Raw genomic sequence first — 16,138 nt, 5'->3', positions numbered from 1 at the left:
AAAGGAAAGAGGACAGACAGACACTTGGAGTGGTCTGACAGAGGATATCAAAAAGATAAAAGGGCATGGTCCAGTGGGCTTTAGTCAGGAGGAGGCAAAGCTTGCAGAGGAATATTCCAGTCCTGTTGAGGAGGAGCAGTAAAGGGGAACACTATAATGGGATGGGAATGGTGAAGAAATGACTGTCACATGAGACTGAGGCTGCGAGGTTGCCATGTAACGAGGCCAACCCTGCCACCCAAACATGCCGCCCAGACTGAAGCCCCACTCAGCCCCACTAACACACTCGCATACACACACACAGCTTCCACACTGTGTACACAGCATGAAGCCTCGTGGTCGCTCCATTATCACAGGAGCAAGAGACTGTCATTGAAGCAGATGTCTGATTTCACTTCTTCAGGGCGTCTGCTGTGCAGCTGTCAGTGATCCAATCCCATCCCTGTTACCTGCTTCATTTGACAGGGTCAAAGGTCATGCCTGGGATGGCTGCTCGCAGCTGGGCTGAGATGAACCTTCACGGTGTTTGAGTGCTTTTAAAAACTATTATCACCACTGGGATGTCAACGGGCACCATCAAAAGTCATTCAATCACAGAGAGACCGGAGAGTGAGCAGCATTGTGTTGAGATCCGAGGGCAAGGTCATTTCTGCTTTGCTACAACGTTGCTGAAAATTAGCCACCAACAGGTCGTGTATCAAACAAGCCGAGTCGACCGAGTCGATTTAGCAGCTCCTTTAAATATTCAAGCTTTGCTTTGAGGCATTTTGCCTAGAAAATGCAAATAACTCAAACATTTTGCATTATGCTGTTAGTACTGCCATCATTAGTAAAGTTTAACCACTGCAGCGCTGTTGTGATGTGTAACCCCCTGTTACCCATTAGAGAGAAGATCCCACCCATCCTTCCTCTGCAAAATGTTCTAATTAGCATTAAGCAGACATGTTGGGCGTTGTCGGGCACTTCCTGTGCTTAATAGGCTCGCTTGTTTTTGAAGAAGGTGGGGCAATAACACAAGATTAAACCTCAGTAGTCTAATCAGGTCTTGAGTTTCACATATATTCTCATCTCCATTATGCCAGTCAGCCACAAGTACATCATTTCACTCGTCCTAATGAACATAGCTGGTATTCCTTCCCCTTAACGGGAAGAAAACCACCATAAATATAGATATATGCGTTTATCTTAATTTTTTTTCGTTTGCAGCACATTTTGATCAGATACAACCGCTCTGTTGGATTCACGAGTGAACATGTGTGGGTGTGTTCAAGCATGTGTGCAGGTCTCGTGTCCTGTCATGCCTTGCTTTTAAATATTAACTACCTCCAGCTGTGAAGACGTGTAGGAGGAGAAGATGCAGGACGGAAGGAGGGGGGAGAAAAATAAATGAATACGTGCCCCCCTTTACCCCTTCTTCTTCCCTGAGGGTTCTTCTGTCTGAAGAAGCATCCGATTTTTTTATTGTTTTGAAGAGAGAGAAGTGGATAGAGGGACAGGGGAGAGATGGCGTGATTTAGACAAAAGCAAAGGGAGCAGTACCTAAAGAAAGAGGGCGGATGGTTGGAGGCGTTACAGGAGAAGGGCAGTGAGAAATTGCAAAGGTCAGTGATGAGTACGAGTGAGGCGGGGTGTCTGTGAAACAAGGTGATGCTAGTGGGGGGTAGATGATCAGGCGTCCTACAGAGTGAATTATTCATAGATTTCTTCTTCCTGTCGGCACAATTTGCCCTAAATTCACCCAAATTCATAATTCATCTACTCCCCTTGCCATACATTTGGTTTGGTCCCAGACTGACAGCGACCGTCCATACCTGCTGCCTTTGGTGTGGCTGTCTGATTTTCTCCCTCAGACCCTCCCCTCTTCCTCTCTCTGGCAGGGTCATAGTTAATGCATGAGCCTGTTGCAGTGAGAACAGTCTTCGGCCCATTTTGTCGCTACAGCAGAAAAATACCACAAATCATGTGAAATAATACCAGCTCCCTGTTTCCGCTCTGTTCCCCAATTTTAACTCAGTCATTTGTCATTACTCACTCACCGCTGGGAAGATTGCCTTTCTCATAAGACTTTCTCGCATTTTGCAAAAGCATTTCTACTTAAGAGCCCACCTTTATAATAGGAACTGTCCAAGAACGATGAGCACCTATTTTCCTGTCACCATTTTCTTTTCATCAGTCTTCTCCTCTCTTTCAGTGTCAGGCCTCTTGGTAGCCGACACTAAAAGCTTTCTTCAATTCCCTTCTGATCGCTTTTCACAATACGTTTCAGAGTCCCTCCTCCTCTCTCCTCTTTTCTCTGCATTGAACCCCTTTTCACTCCATCACTTTAATAAACTGCTGGTGTAGCACTTTAGCTTGGACAATAGGCAGCGTGGTTGGTTAATTCAATATTTGCAACTTTAATGGAAAAGAGGCTTTATAGCACAGTGGTTTCCCACTGTGCTATAAAGCCTCTTCCCAGTGCCATCATGCCAGCACCCTTCGTTGAAAGGCCCAGTAACATATATCTCAAGACTGATGATCCACAGTCGACTCCAAATGGAAATTTAGTAGCTGGAAAAAGCTGCAGAGCTACAGCTTATCTGAAATCACGATACACAGACAGCGAATTTATCAATACCACTATTAGCATAAGCTCAGCAGTTGCATACTTTACTACTCCCACTGGTGTCAAACGTGGTGGCAGAAGGCACACCGCACAGCATCGCCATCATTTTCCAAAACGCGCACCTGTTTTCGAGGACCCCACCTCACTACAGGCCTCACCCCCCTCCCTCCGTTTTGACATGCATTAGGGTTTAATATTGGAGTGGCTCAACACAGGAGAAAATAAAGGTTGTCAGAGGAGCCGTGAGGGCAACCGCCCACTCCCTCCCTACCCTGGTTGCCATAACAACATGGTCTCCACACTGCATCCCCCCTTGTACATACAAATTCAGTTATTCACACACATGGACACTATCGGGTTTGCGGTATCACTTACATATGCACACACACGTAGGCACTGAGTGGTGCAAACTGACAGACTTTCCTCTCAGCACACACACACACAAGTGTGATTACTGGGTGTGCTCATATATTCACTGTTTGCACATATTTATAGCTTGCAAATTCAAGGATTATAAGGCTAAATAATTTACAAACTTATACAACAGAAAGTTAAATTACAAAACAGCAGTGCTGAGAGTGCTCCTCACCTCTCTATTCTCACTCTCTCTCTCTTTATTTCACAGTTATTCAGCGTATTACCAAGACTGCAGAAGAAGCTACCTCTGGCGCGGTTTATTTATTGATGTTTTTCCCCTTAAGATACAATGGCAATGGTGGCAACAACACCCCCCCCCCCCCCCCCCCCCCAAAAAAAAAAAAGAAAAGAAAAGAGAGAGAAAAAATAGTGGTGAATAATTCAAGGAGAAGGGAGTGGACTCATTAAGATATCCGTCGGGTCCGGAGAGAGGCAGGAGAGGTGGATGGAGGGAAGAAGGGATGCAGGCAGGAGAAAGGGAAAAGAAGGGCAGCAGCGACGGGAGACCAGATGGGTGGAGCTAACAACAAAGTTGAGAACAAAAAAGTCTGAAAAATTAAAAATTCATCGTGAATGAAGGCGAAGAGAGAAAGAAATAGGTTGCAGAGATTTCTTTTCTTAAAGAAAGGTGAATCCTAAATGACATTAAAGGAAGAGAGATCTAGTTATGGGAACCCGGACCAGTAAAAGCTCTTTAATGATCAACATAGGGGTGTTACCCCCTGTAATAGTGTATCAGATTCCCGGTGTGTGCGTTGGGGGGGGTGCATGTGTTTAGGTGCACATAAGCCCGTCTCTGTTGCTGCGTGTATCAGTGAAGATCAGTCTGTGTGTCAGCAGGTCAGCTAATCGCTCTTATCAGCTAATGGAGCCAGTCTAGCAGATGGAGACCTGCCTTTGACTCTGGCATGCTAGTTGCTGCGCACTTAAGTACAAAACTGATAAGACAATTTACTTGTCTTGCCTGTCAGTCAGCTGGTTGTGGGAAATGAAAGTGTATGTATGTTCAAAGGGGGGGTGGGTGAATTGAATGGAGATGTTTTTGTGACTGGATAGCTAAAAACATGAGGGAGTAAAACAGGTTCAACATGTGGTCAATGAAAATCACTTCCCATTTCCTTTAATTTCACCTGCAAATTAAACATAATAACATTACAAGAAAACAGAAAACCCAATCTTAAAAAACAAACAAACACACACAGATAATGCGAAGGAAGCAAATCAAATCTTTTCTGTACACTAAGGCCTGCTGTGCACTCTGTATGTGCAAGCAAACACTCACACACACGCTGTGACTTCGTACTCACACATACTCAAATATAAACCCTTACTGCTGCTGAACTTCTGCTCGTGGGCGTCATTTGCCTCATTAGCAACAGCATCAGTCAGAGTCTGTGCCTGCAGCACAAACGCCGCTAATTACAGACACACCCTCAGTGTCACGCTGAAGATATAAGATGTGTTGCATCCAGATACCCCCCACCCCTCCTACACACACACCACACTTCCTCTTAGGTAAGATAAAACACACAATGGTTCTGCAGCACACTACGAATAATTCCACGCTTATGCACATCATATATCTTATAGGCACACTGTTGTGTAAACTGTATTGTAGGAGCATCCAGTGGTGATCGTATACAGCTTGTGAAGCTATTTCTTGTGCCATAATGGTTTAGTGTCCATACAGCAGAGAGTTAATGGTGTTAGCCAGAGTAAATAGGGGCAATCATGGCATTATGAAATTATGTGGAAGAGCTATTACGAGTGACCTTCTCTCTTTCCCCTCTCACGTCTCCTGCTCCATCCTACACTCCTTGCATTCTTTTGTTTGTTTGTTTGTTTGTTTTTTATCTCTGACAGTCAGCCTCTTCCTCCCTCTCCTCATCCCCCAGAGTGAATAACTTGCTTCTTTTTAGTTTTATTTTGACATGCATTTTGACCTTCACTGACACTTTTTGTTCCCCTGTGAGGACATATTCTGTTTGGGAACTGAGATTCAGGGGGGATACTTGAGTAATTGTGTTTGTATGCAGGTATTCATCCCTTAGAGATAAAAATAAATAAATGAATAAAAATACCAGCTCAGATAGGGGAAAAGGAAATTTTATGTTTGTTTGTTTGTTAGTAAAGCCTTTGGGGATCAAACTGGAGATAGGCTGGGCTGTGAAAAGGAGCTAACATTAGTATATCTGTCACTGTTAGCCTCGAAGCCAAACGCAGCAGCTTAGCTGCAGATCACAAACACGCTACAGCAACAAAAAAAGGGGGCCAGCAGGAAACCAGGCACTGAAGCATTGTATATGATGCTTGAAAAGCTAAACCATTTTATTTAGATGGGCACAAAACATTGACTCTGTGATAACTTTTCCATATAGGTCGTGTTGTTATTGAATCAGCCATCCATAAATGCAGTGAAAGCTGTAAAAATAAAAAGGGAAGGCTGTAGTGCTTTAGTTATCACATGAGCCTCAGGTGTGAATAGGAGCATATGTCTGCATATGTGTGGGTTGCATCAGTGCAGAGAGCAGGTGGAGGGAGGCCTGCTGTGTGCTGCAGGTAGTGATTTCTAAAGAAGTGCTGTGCATTCAGTCATTCATCTGACAGAGAAAAGGGTGTGGTCCCTCGGGTAGGTGATAAGTGGCCTATATAGCGCTGCAGGACTCAGCTGCCAGCCACTTGTGTGACACACAAGAACACGTGGCCACATCCATAGGGAAAAGCAGCATGCCATAACCTGAAGAGATGGGCGGGGTGTTTATGTCGCCTACTGCCCCCATCATAACAGGATAGATAGCAGAGAGCCCCGTACCTGAGTGAAATTCATACCAAACAAATCTGAGAGTTGTTTCTGTGTCTCCATTTTCCAGGTTTTGCAGGTATTTTTCTTTTTATTTAACTTGAATTTCTAGTAGATAGATTTGCCCGTGGGCTTCTCTGCAGAATGCTTTATGCCAAGACTTCAGTCTTTGCCAGACGCATTTGTCAAGGTCTCCTTACGTTGGATGTAATCCGTTTTTTTCCACCACTTCAGGGAAATGAGCTGCTGGCAGGGCAAGGTCACACATAGTGCTTTGCTAACACGTTTGCATGGAAGAGCCCCAGTGGCCGAACGACTGTGTGAAAGAGGATGGATTTTGTTTCTAGCGTTACACTGGGCTTGTAGAGACATGAAGGAATCGCACAGGAAATTACAGGAATCACATGAATGAAAACATACACAACCCACACACAAAATGTTCCTACTCATCACTTCATTGCTAAAACAAAGCAAACAAGAGAAACCCTGCAAAAAAAATAAAAAAATATATAACACAAACTAAACTAGCTGCAGTAATAGAAGTAGAGGAGATGCAGAGTTACCGAAACAGCTTGGAAGATCCACTGATTGACATGTTTAAAATACCAGGTTACACAAAAAGCTTCTCGACAAACCCATTAACTTTGTTAAAAGTTGCACTCATTTTAAGTGCTACTCATTTAATCAAATAGAAGGTCTTCTAGGGACAAGAGCGGAGATAACATCCCTAAACAGCTAGTAAATATCTATGGAGTGGAAACAAAGTGGGAAAATAAAAGTGGCTGTGATAAGGAGGAAGAACAGGGTTAAAGAAAGGATCATGTTTGCAGTATTTTTTAGGTTTTTGTAAAACTTCAAACAGTTTAAAAAATGATTATCGAGTCATCAGCTGCAGTGCACTTTTTTTGAGGTAGCACTGCCTCCCAGCACTCAGTGCACAACTAAAAGCATATTTCATATAAGAGCCAGCATTACCAACGAGCAGTGGTATTGATTTGTTTGTTGTTCAATATGGAAATGTTTTTTCTTCCTGCTGTGCTTGCTTTTTTTTTCCTTTTACACACCCAACCTTTTCCCCACACTACCAAGGCAAGTCACTCGTTTGGTTTAGTCAATAAGGACTGAAGATGGTTTCAGCCGAGTCTGATGAATTCCTAACAGTTAACGTGAAGCTGATTTTATTTAGGAGGAGAAAGAACTGTGACGTAATCGTAGCAAGCTGTTATGTTTACAGGGTTCCAGACTGTAAAAACGACTCTCTTAAACACCCAAAAAAATCCTCAAATTTTGACATTTCCTTCTGCTGCCTCTGTAGGTTTATCGTTTTTAATATTTATATGAAACTACAGATGGTTATTATGTAAGTATGTGCACAGGCTCAGACAAACATGCCCGACTAGAGCTGCTTGTTGCGCACACAGAAAGGCTCAGATACACACACCGACACACAGGCAGGTGCATGCAGCAGCAGACTAAAGGCAACGCTAAAGTCAGTTTCAAAGGATTTGCATGCCATTCAAATGGGATTGATTGAGGATAAAAGAAAGCAAAGCGATCTGGGAAACAGAGTTTGCATAGTAATATGACTACCAGGCTTCATACATGACCTCAGCTTAGTCGTGCACACCCACTCTGTGTGCGTCCCCGTGAAAAAGTCTGTTTACCTGAGATGTGACAGGTCAGTATTCTTGTGAAAGACGAATTTTATTTGCTGTAGTTTGTGTGTATGAGCTTTTATATGTGTGTGTCTCTCAGTGTGTGTGTGTGTAGGTGTCAATACCCCTGCCTCCCTTTTCCTTTCTCACCTCACTATCACCATGACAACCTCTTGACTCCAGCTCACTGGCACAGTGCAAATATTTCTCTCCCTGCCCCCTCCCACATGTTCATCCTCCTCACCCCATCCCCCCCATCCCCTGTCTCCTTCGTCATAGATGTGCACTTTTATACTCGCTACCTTCATCTTCTGTCTCCTGCGTGTCGCCTTCACTTGCGCTTTCCCCGATCTCCCGTCTTTCTCCAGTTCTCTCGTTTTGTCTACATGCTACCAACACTTGAAAGAGTTCATCATTCCCGGCTGTCAACTTTTAAGTCTTTTAATTCCACTCCTGTCTCTCTTACCCTTCTATTGTCAGTTCCCTGCTCCCTGTTGATTGCTTCGTGCTATAAGTAGAAAACCACGCCTTTTCTCTCTCTAAACTCCCCCAGACCCCCTACCAAGCTTCTGCTGCTTTGTGGAATGCAGCTATCCTGCACTACATCTTCATTACAGCCACCCTTCTAGGATCATACACAATGCAATTACAGGTAGCGTTCTATCAACCTCCACCATCAGCTTCTATCAAGCCTGCGAGAGGCAGGGGAGTCTAAGGGGAAATCTGCAGGCTGGCACAGCATCGATACGGTCCCTCGACCCTAAGTGGCTGACTAACTCCCTTCGCATCTGTTATCATTATCATCAGAAAACCATTTCTGTTCTGTAACTAAATCCAATCATTACCAGCGGAGTCCAAGGTGGGGATGTATCTGAGGCGGAGCAGCTTGCGCTCTCCAACAGAGAAGGGCCAGGCTCCATCAAAGGCTGCAGTGTTATCTGAGGCGCACAGCCCTGTTTCCTCTGCAGACCCCTCTGTAAATCCCCCTCCCCGCGTCTCTGCACAGCTCCAGCCCCTCCACGCACCAGTGTGTAGTGGTGCAAAGAGATCAAGGACGTGACATTTTGCGGCGCGTGCATCAATTTTCAGCGAGGCGCAATATGAAAGAGGGTAAACAGACAACCTGTTCTGTCTCGGCTGTGTGCGCATCAGCCTGTTTGCGTCATCTCCCATCAGACATTTAAAGGGAGTGACAAGCATATCTGGCTTTATATCATCTATTCCAGGAGGCAGACAGAGTGAATAAGCAAAAATAAATAAATACAAAAAGAAAGAAGTGAGGATGCTGTTTCATCTCTTTTGCAGCTCCTATCTTCCTTGCTTCATTGCTCCTGCATCACATCACTTTTCTTTTCCCTATCCACTTGGGGTATTGCCCCATAAACAAAAAGGCCCCAGCCTTGGCCTTGTCCCTAAAATAGTCTCTCATATCTCTTTCCTTCCCATTTTGCTTCAGTTATGAAAGGTGACAGAAAGAGTTTGTCTCCAATTCCAATGAGAGCAGGAGAGGAAAACAGCGAGAGAGAAAGGCCACAGGGAAGCACCGAACACTCTAGCAACCTTCGCCTGCAGCTAAACAACAAGATGCTATGTTCATTGAGGAACATGTTCTGACAATGCACGTCTATATGTGCACGCATACCAACTGTTGATCTAAGCATGCAGAGCATAACGATACATGTTTTCTCATAGAGAAAAAGACCCGGGGTAACGCTCTGGTACGCTAAATCCCCTGCAACAGTGGCAGATATCTAATTCATCTTCACCCCATGATAGTACGGATTAAAACCCGCTGATTCTGCTGGTTTCTATATAGGACACCCACAACACACGTCAGCAACTCCCGCCTGCTACAACTAGCCAGACAAACACAGGTTTTGCATGACAACATGTCTCAAATAACTCTGAGACATCTTTCCTTTATTGAAACTGAAAGGACAAACCAGCTGTCCTGACACTTGTGGAGGCGGACGGGCCCCGCAGGCAGGCCGAGGGGTCGAAGCACAGGAAGCGACGCGTGTGTGATGGCTGCAAAGCTGGTAACAGCCCTGTCACGAACGTTTTATTGTTGGCTTATTTGTCCCCCTTCTGAACCACAGACTGGTCAAAACAGCGTTCGCTGCATACATAAATAAAACATAAACTGTCTGGAGAAACAAAAAGACACGTAGGATTATGGAGGGGGACTAGCATCGAAAAACATCTAGAGAGACATATGAAGGTGGAAGATGCATACTGGGAATTAAAGTCATTCCAGCAGAGAGCGCATGCTGTCTGTTCAGTCTGCAGGTGTGCAGGCGAATTTGTGCTTGACAGGTGTGCATCTGCCTCTGCTCGCGGTGACATTTTAATCGCTGCGGGCTCTCTGTCCTTTACCCTCCCATCTCCCTCTGCTCCCTGTGTCTTTTCCTCTTTATCTTCTCTCAGCGCCTTTCCATCTCAACCTCCACATTCTCGCAGTTCCTACGCACGCCCTGAGCAGGATCAAACTTTAATTGTTCAATCAAAACGATTAAAAGGTGACTGATAACAAAGGTCTTCTCTTTCTCTGCCAGCTCTCTCACCTGCTTCCCCTTTCCCCTCCCAACCTGCGTGAGTGCCTGGAGGATGAGGTCTCTGCGTTTGCGTGTAATTACCTCGTTAAGCTCATTAACAATGTCCGGACCCTCGGTCTATTCTCTCCAGTTTCTTTATCCATCTCCATGCGGTTTGTTTATGCTCCGCATCCGTTCCCTCTTCATCTCCCTGCATGTGGCACGCGCCCCCCTGAATAAAGCTGTGTTGTTTTCTTCTTGTTGCTCCTGCGTTTTCTCTTGGGGACTGTCCCTTTCATCTTTTCCTAACATTAACAATCCTCACGGCGTCCTGCTACACAAGTAAATCCTCTCTTCAGTAAAGATTTAAACAAATGGTTTACAAAATAGCTGCACCAAGTGCGCCCTGTGAGTTTGGCCACAAACACTGCTCAGCAGGAAGAGCACAGTGGCTGATGTAAACAGACAGTTTTAAAGCAAAATATAGAGTTGAGTTATTGCAACTTGGGCTTGTGAGAGGCTCTCTGTAGTGCTCTGCCCAATTACCCCTAATCAATTCAGAGAGCAGACTGAAACGACTGCAACACCAACCTGATTTTAAAAACAAAGAGGGGGGAATAAGAAGAACAGTTTCACATACAGGATCCTTTTCAGGTAGATAGTGTGTGGATTGTGTAGCAGGGAAGCGTGGCCTATTTTATTCTGGCTAAGAGCAGATACGGATGGATGATGAGAGGGATGTAGGTCAGAAATGGTAGCAAAAACAACAGAAGTTAGGTTACATTATATAAACCCTCTCTCGTCGCTGTGTAAAGTCTCTGTGGCATGCAAATTATTTTGCAATTTGGCCAAATAAATATAATGAGGTGGCGAAGCATCCCTGGATACACTGGGCAGAAGGCAGATAGGAGAAGTTGCCAAACAAAATATGCCTAAGCAGTTTCCTTCACTAACTCTTTAGACATCCCTGTTTAGAATTTCTAATAAATGCAATGAATAATTTCTAGCACAGTGTGATGGATTTGCAGTCTTATAGCGGGAGGGATATTTAAAGTCTTTAATTACATAAAAATGAAATCTCGCAGATAAACAGTTTTTGTAAGAAATGTCTTCTGCCTGCTCATGCAGGAAAGAAACCAGCAACCATTATAGTTGGACACCTTTCACCAAATCTCATCTACCAGATAATTCTTTTCTCTTTGATGTTTTCGGCGTTTTTTCTCCTCTGCATTTGATTTTTTTTCTCCTGCTGTTCATAATCAATTTTCCTTCTCCGTAGGTCTTTTCTTACGATCCGTCCTCGTTGTCTCACACTCTTTTGTCTGACGTTACCCTGTTTTAACCCTGTATGCCCCCCATCTGCTCCCCTCCGGCCAGCACTTGAATACATGCGGTGGGTGTAGTGTGTAATAGGATGGCACAGTAGGTAAGATTAAATTAGGCCTGTGTATGGGGATTACAACCCACTCAAAACCTGATCCTTTCCCACTCTCTGTAATCCAACCCTAATGAATATATCATGCCTGACACAGCAGATAAAACGCCTCCAAGAAAGTAGAGTCACAACATCACTGAGACATGAAGAGAAGACAGATTGTTGGGAGCAATTTTATCAAACATTTAAGCGATGACCACAGAGTCACAGAATCGCATTTTCAACAAGTTTTACTTGAAGCGAGGAGTGGGAGTCGCATCCTGAGTTACACAGTGTTTACGAGTACTTCAATGTGCAGACGTGCCAGAACTGTATGATCGTATCCTTATTACTTCTTATCTCATCTCAACCTTTCCCACCACTGCATCATGTTTTCAGTTAGTGTCACTGTTGGTTTCTTTTTCAACCACACTTTTCCTGTCTCACATGTTATTTTTGCAAGTACATCATGATTAACTGCTCTCGTGCAGACATAAGCAATGTTGGTTTTTACCAACATTTTCCATCACAGATACAGACAGTCTGATACTTGCATCGCCGGAAGTACTTGAAGATGCCGTTTCAGTGCAAGTTTGTCCTCATGCTTGCGCTTCATGCCCCATCTATTTCAGTTATGGCTCATTCAAATGAGGTGTAGGAGTACCGCGAGAATGAGGCAAGTGAAAGCAAATCAATACACTTAAATGTCAACACTCCAAATAAATAAGCCTTCAGAGGGATTCAAAACACTCAAAGCACACTGTATTTCAAATGTGAGAAAATGGAGAGTGCGACTCCGTCACTGGACGGCATCCAGCACACTTACCTTAATGTCTGAAGAAAAGCGGATTGTCTGTGCTCCAGATTATGCATGTCGTGTGGCAAACGGGCTCCCCATCATTTCAAACATTCAGCCACGTCTATGAAATACTAACTGTGCAAAAGATACATTTGTACAAGTAAAATGTTGCCTGTCTGTCTAAACTGTTTAAAAGTGTATCCAGTTATGATGGGAAACAAATGAGCTGGCATGAAAGTTATGCCAAGGACACTGAGAAGAACGGTCCGAAGGGAAAACAAGAAGAGAGGCACGGAGTACAGATGAAGAATAAATTCTAGAAGCATTGAGAAACCCTCTCAAAATCTCAGAGGAGCTGCATGATGTAACTTAAAGCAACAGTGCAGATGTAGCCTACAGTTCTGAGATATATCACAAACCCAAATTTCATTAAAAATGCAGCCAGCTTCTTAGCAACAAATCAATAAATTAGTAAACCAACGAGGCCGTGTCTTCTTAATAAACAGCCAGTGTAATGAAAGCCACAATGGGGCGATGATATGTGAAGTCCCCAAAGTATCATAATGTGGTCGGAGATGTTGTCAGTATCGTCACACGAATGTGTTAGCTTTTATTAACACAACCGTGAGACGGATGAGAGCTCAATTTGGTAGCGTGGAGCCAGCAAAAAAGGAAAAACCAGGAAAATCAGAAAAATCAGTCAGGAAAAATCAAATTCAGTGCTTTCAAAAAAAAGACAATGCTTTCCTCCAGAGGACGTACATTTTATAAATGCATTTTTAAAGACAACTCACTCTACAAATGCATTTTTCAGAAGGTATGTTAGTCCAGAGCTACATGCTGATGCTACACGCTGAGATACCTCCCCGCCTACAAAACTTCTTTATGAAATGCAAATGAAGGGTGTTTGTGAGATGCTATAACACTCGGCCACTTCCACTACTGTGACTACAAAACCCAGAGATGGCAAAAGTACAGACATTCTGTACTTAAGCAGAAGTACAGATACTAGTGTTAAAAAATACTGCAGTAAAAGTTGAGGTGCTGATTCAACTTTACTCAAGTAAAAAGTAAAAAAGTACAGGCTCTGAAATATACTCAAAGTAAGAAATCAAAAATTAGAAGATGTTTCTACCAGCTATTCATGCGCTACCTGAGCCTTGTGCTAGATTAATGTCATAATAACATAATATTAGAAGATGCCTAATTTTTAATTATAATTGTATTCAGCTTGAATCAGAAGGAAAATAAGAAAATATCTCTATTTTTTGTTTAGAAAATATCTCTATTTTCTATTTTTTCTCTATTTTAAACTATATGAAAATCACTGATGTTGTTTTATATATACACACATATATATGTGTGTATATATAAAACAACATCAGTGATTTTCATATAGTTTAATGTAGCGTAATTTCGCAGCTATCTAGAAGCTATAGCACATAAATTTTAATGTGAATAATGAATAATCCATCAAAAGATACTTTACATTGTCTTTAACAAATTAAAAAATAATATTCCAACACTGGTATTTGATGAATAATTAATTCCTTCATCTGGTCACTGTGAATTGTGACTGATGCACACAATTAGGCAGAGGAGCATCTTCGACATTAAACAGAAGACTTCATAGAGACAGATACATGCAGTGGGGAAATACACTGGACAGAGGGTCAATTTAGTCTAATTATAGCTACTGAGGTGGACAATAAAGCCTCTTTCATAGAGCTGACTGTGGTCCACAAGGAGTGACGCTGAGGGGAATTCTCTATGTTGCTGAGACAAAGAGATAATTTTGCAAGAGACAGAAAAAGGATGAGGAGAGCATCCGGGAGGACAGACAGAGTTTCATATCTCCCCTAATTCATATTCAGTGTGCAGCTTTATTGCTTTGCAGCTTTTCAGTATGATTCTGTGTGATTTACATCTTTTCATTTCAAGACACATCGAGTAAAAAATTTAAGTCACAGGATTAGAACGATTTGCAACGTAATGATAGAGCGATAACGATTTTTTTTATTTTTAATTATCTTATTTAAAGAGTTTCTTTCCACAATATCTTGGGCCTCCAGCTGGGTTATTGGTTTGTCAGTAATTAATTTCTCTCCTGGGTTTCAGTTTTGCAATTTTAACTGCCAATATCATATTTGTTACCCAGGGGAATACTGCCATTTCTCCTCGCCCATACCATCACTTCTAAAGCTATATTAAAGTGATAAAGTAATTCACTCTGCCAAATTAAATTTGTTTCCATACATGACGCCTCTATTTGGGCCTTGGTCTCCGTCACAGGTTCAATTGTATAATAGGGGTGGATTTATGAGTCTTTGTCTGAGTCTTTTTCTGGGAAGGCTAATCGGAGCCTCAGCCATTACTTTGATTAAGATCCTGATGCGGTTTTGTCTGATCATTGTATGAATACTGATACGACATGAAAGACTGGAGGAAGGAGAAAAAACAAGACATTCAAAGGCAGCAACATGAAGTGGGGGCTTTTTTCCACAGGGGAGGAATTTATTCTGGGGTTGTTTCTTTTTTTACAATTATATATTACATATCATAATAGTTTATAATTAATATTTGTGATGCACAATTTAGACTATTTGACTTGACAGGCTAAAATGAATTAGGCTAGCTACCATCATGCTGATATATTCAGTCTTGATAGGATATAGAGTCTATCTCGTCCATTCTCCGCGTGTTATATTTTACACTAGACATGAATAACTTAATTTAAATGACTTAACTCTGTTAAGACTATTCTCTACCTGTCCCCTCTGTCCAAGCTTATCAGGTTCAACAGTGTCTGATGGGCTTATCTGCTGCTCTGATGCTACAAAAACATTAAATTAAAAGCAGTAATTCAATGTTACACAGATCATCCTGGAACCATTTATGTTCTTCTTATAACGGTAGGACATCTGTGATTCATCGTGTACCTATTGGGCTCTACGAAATAAACTAGGCTAGTCACCTCTATTATATGAATTGGTTTTATATCAATTGTGCTAGCCTTATAGTCTATGCAGGCTGTCTGCTTACAGGCTGCATCTGGGATCTATCCTGTGGTAAACAGGTTAACTCAGCACATTTGACAGCTTCCTCCAACTCCCTTCTTTTTTTGAGCCTAGCCTTTTCAGCTCCTCTCGGCCTCTTCCTGTTCTCCATAATCACCAACGGATTTGAATATTTGGGAGGGGGTAACTCCTTCAGATGGTAAATCCCATCTGATCTACTGCGATGGTAGATGGTAGAATGGGCATTGTGAAGAAAATGTAATTTTCTCTTGAAAAAGTCATTTTTCCCCACCCAGGCGGCCCAAAGGAGAGGTGAATGGGAGCCGTCCCATTGGGAATTCCCCCGACTCTACAGACGGTCACGCCGTCCAAGGGATTAGCCATGTTTAAAGGTTTGAAGAGCGGGAACTGTGATTTTAGATCACAACGCCTCTTCTCTACTTTCCAGTACAACTTTCATATTTATCCCATCTCCTCCCATCCTCCTGCCTTTTAAATCAGTCCTTCACATCTTTATGGTTTCGCCCCCCCTCTGCCTCACCTTACCTTTGCAAAATTCCCTCTCCCCTTTGCTCGCTTCATTTCCTCCTCCTCACTTTTCCATAATAATTTACCCCTGCTGGCCTGTCAATCTATCTGACCCTTGGCTCCCTAAATCACCACAATGTATTCCCCACCAAACCCTGACAGCATGTCGACACGATCCTCTACTTGACACCCAGTGGGTCGACTCCCATCTGCACAGTCTAAATCAAACAGCCTCCGAGCTGCAGCTGGTGGAAGGGGAAGGGGGGGCTCACTCTCCATCTTGACAGCATCCTGAAGGAACAGGATCCTGATGCTGAACAGTGCACGCGCGCACACACACAGCATCGAAAAGACACACACACACACACA

General features: G+C 43.1%; 1 protein-coding gene across 5 annotated transcripts in view; it reads right to left on the bottom strand.

The window, feature by feature from the left end:
* l1cama (L1 cell adhesion molecule, paralog a) overlaps positions 1–16,138 on the bottom strand; it is a 41,390-nt gene that overhangs the window by 22,124 nt on the left and 3,128 nt on the right. The window contains exon 1 of one of the 5 annotated variants that reach the window (XM_026153959.1): positions 12,252–12,612. The exons of the other annotated variants lie outside the window; for them this stretch is intronic. The gene's annotated coding sequence lies outside the window, so the exon portion shown is untranslated. Of the gene's footprint in view, positions 1–12,251; positions 12,613–16,138 lie in introns of those variants that run through there. 5 annotated transcript variants of the gene reach the window in all.

The sequence above is a fragment of the Astatotilapia calliptera genome, chromosome 20, assembly GCF_900246225.1.
Source record: "Astatotilapia calliptera chromosome 20, fAstCal1.2, whole genome shotgun sequence".
Taxonomy (NCBI): domain Eukaryota; kingdom Metazoa; phylum Chordata; class Actinopteri; order Cichliformes; family Cichlidae; genus Astatotilapia; species Astatotilapia calliptera.
Note: the sequence above shows the minus strand (reverse complement) of the source record. Positions and strands in the feature narration are given on the sequence as shown.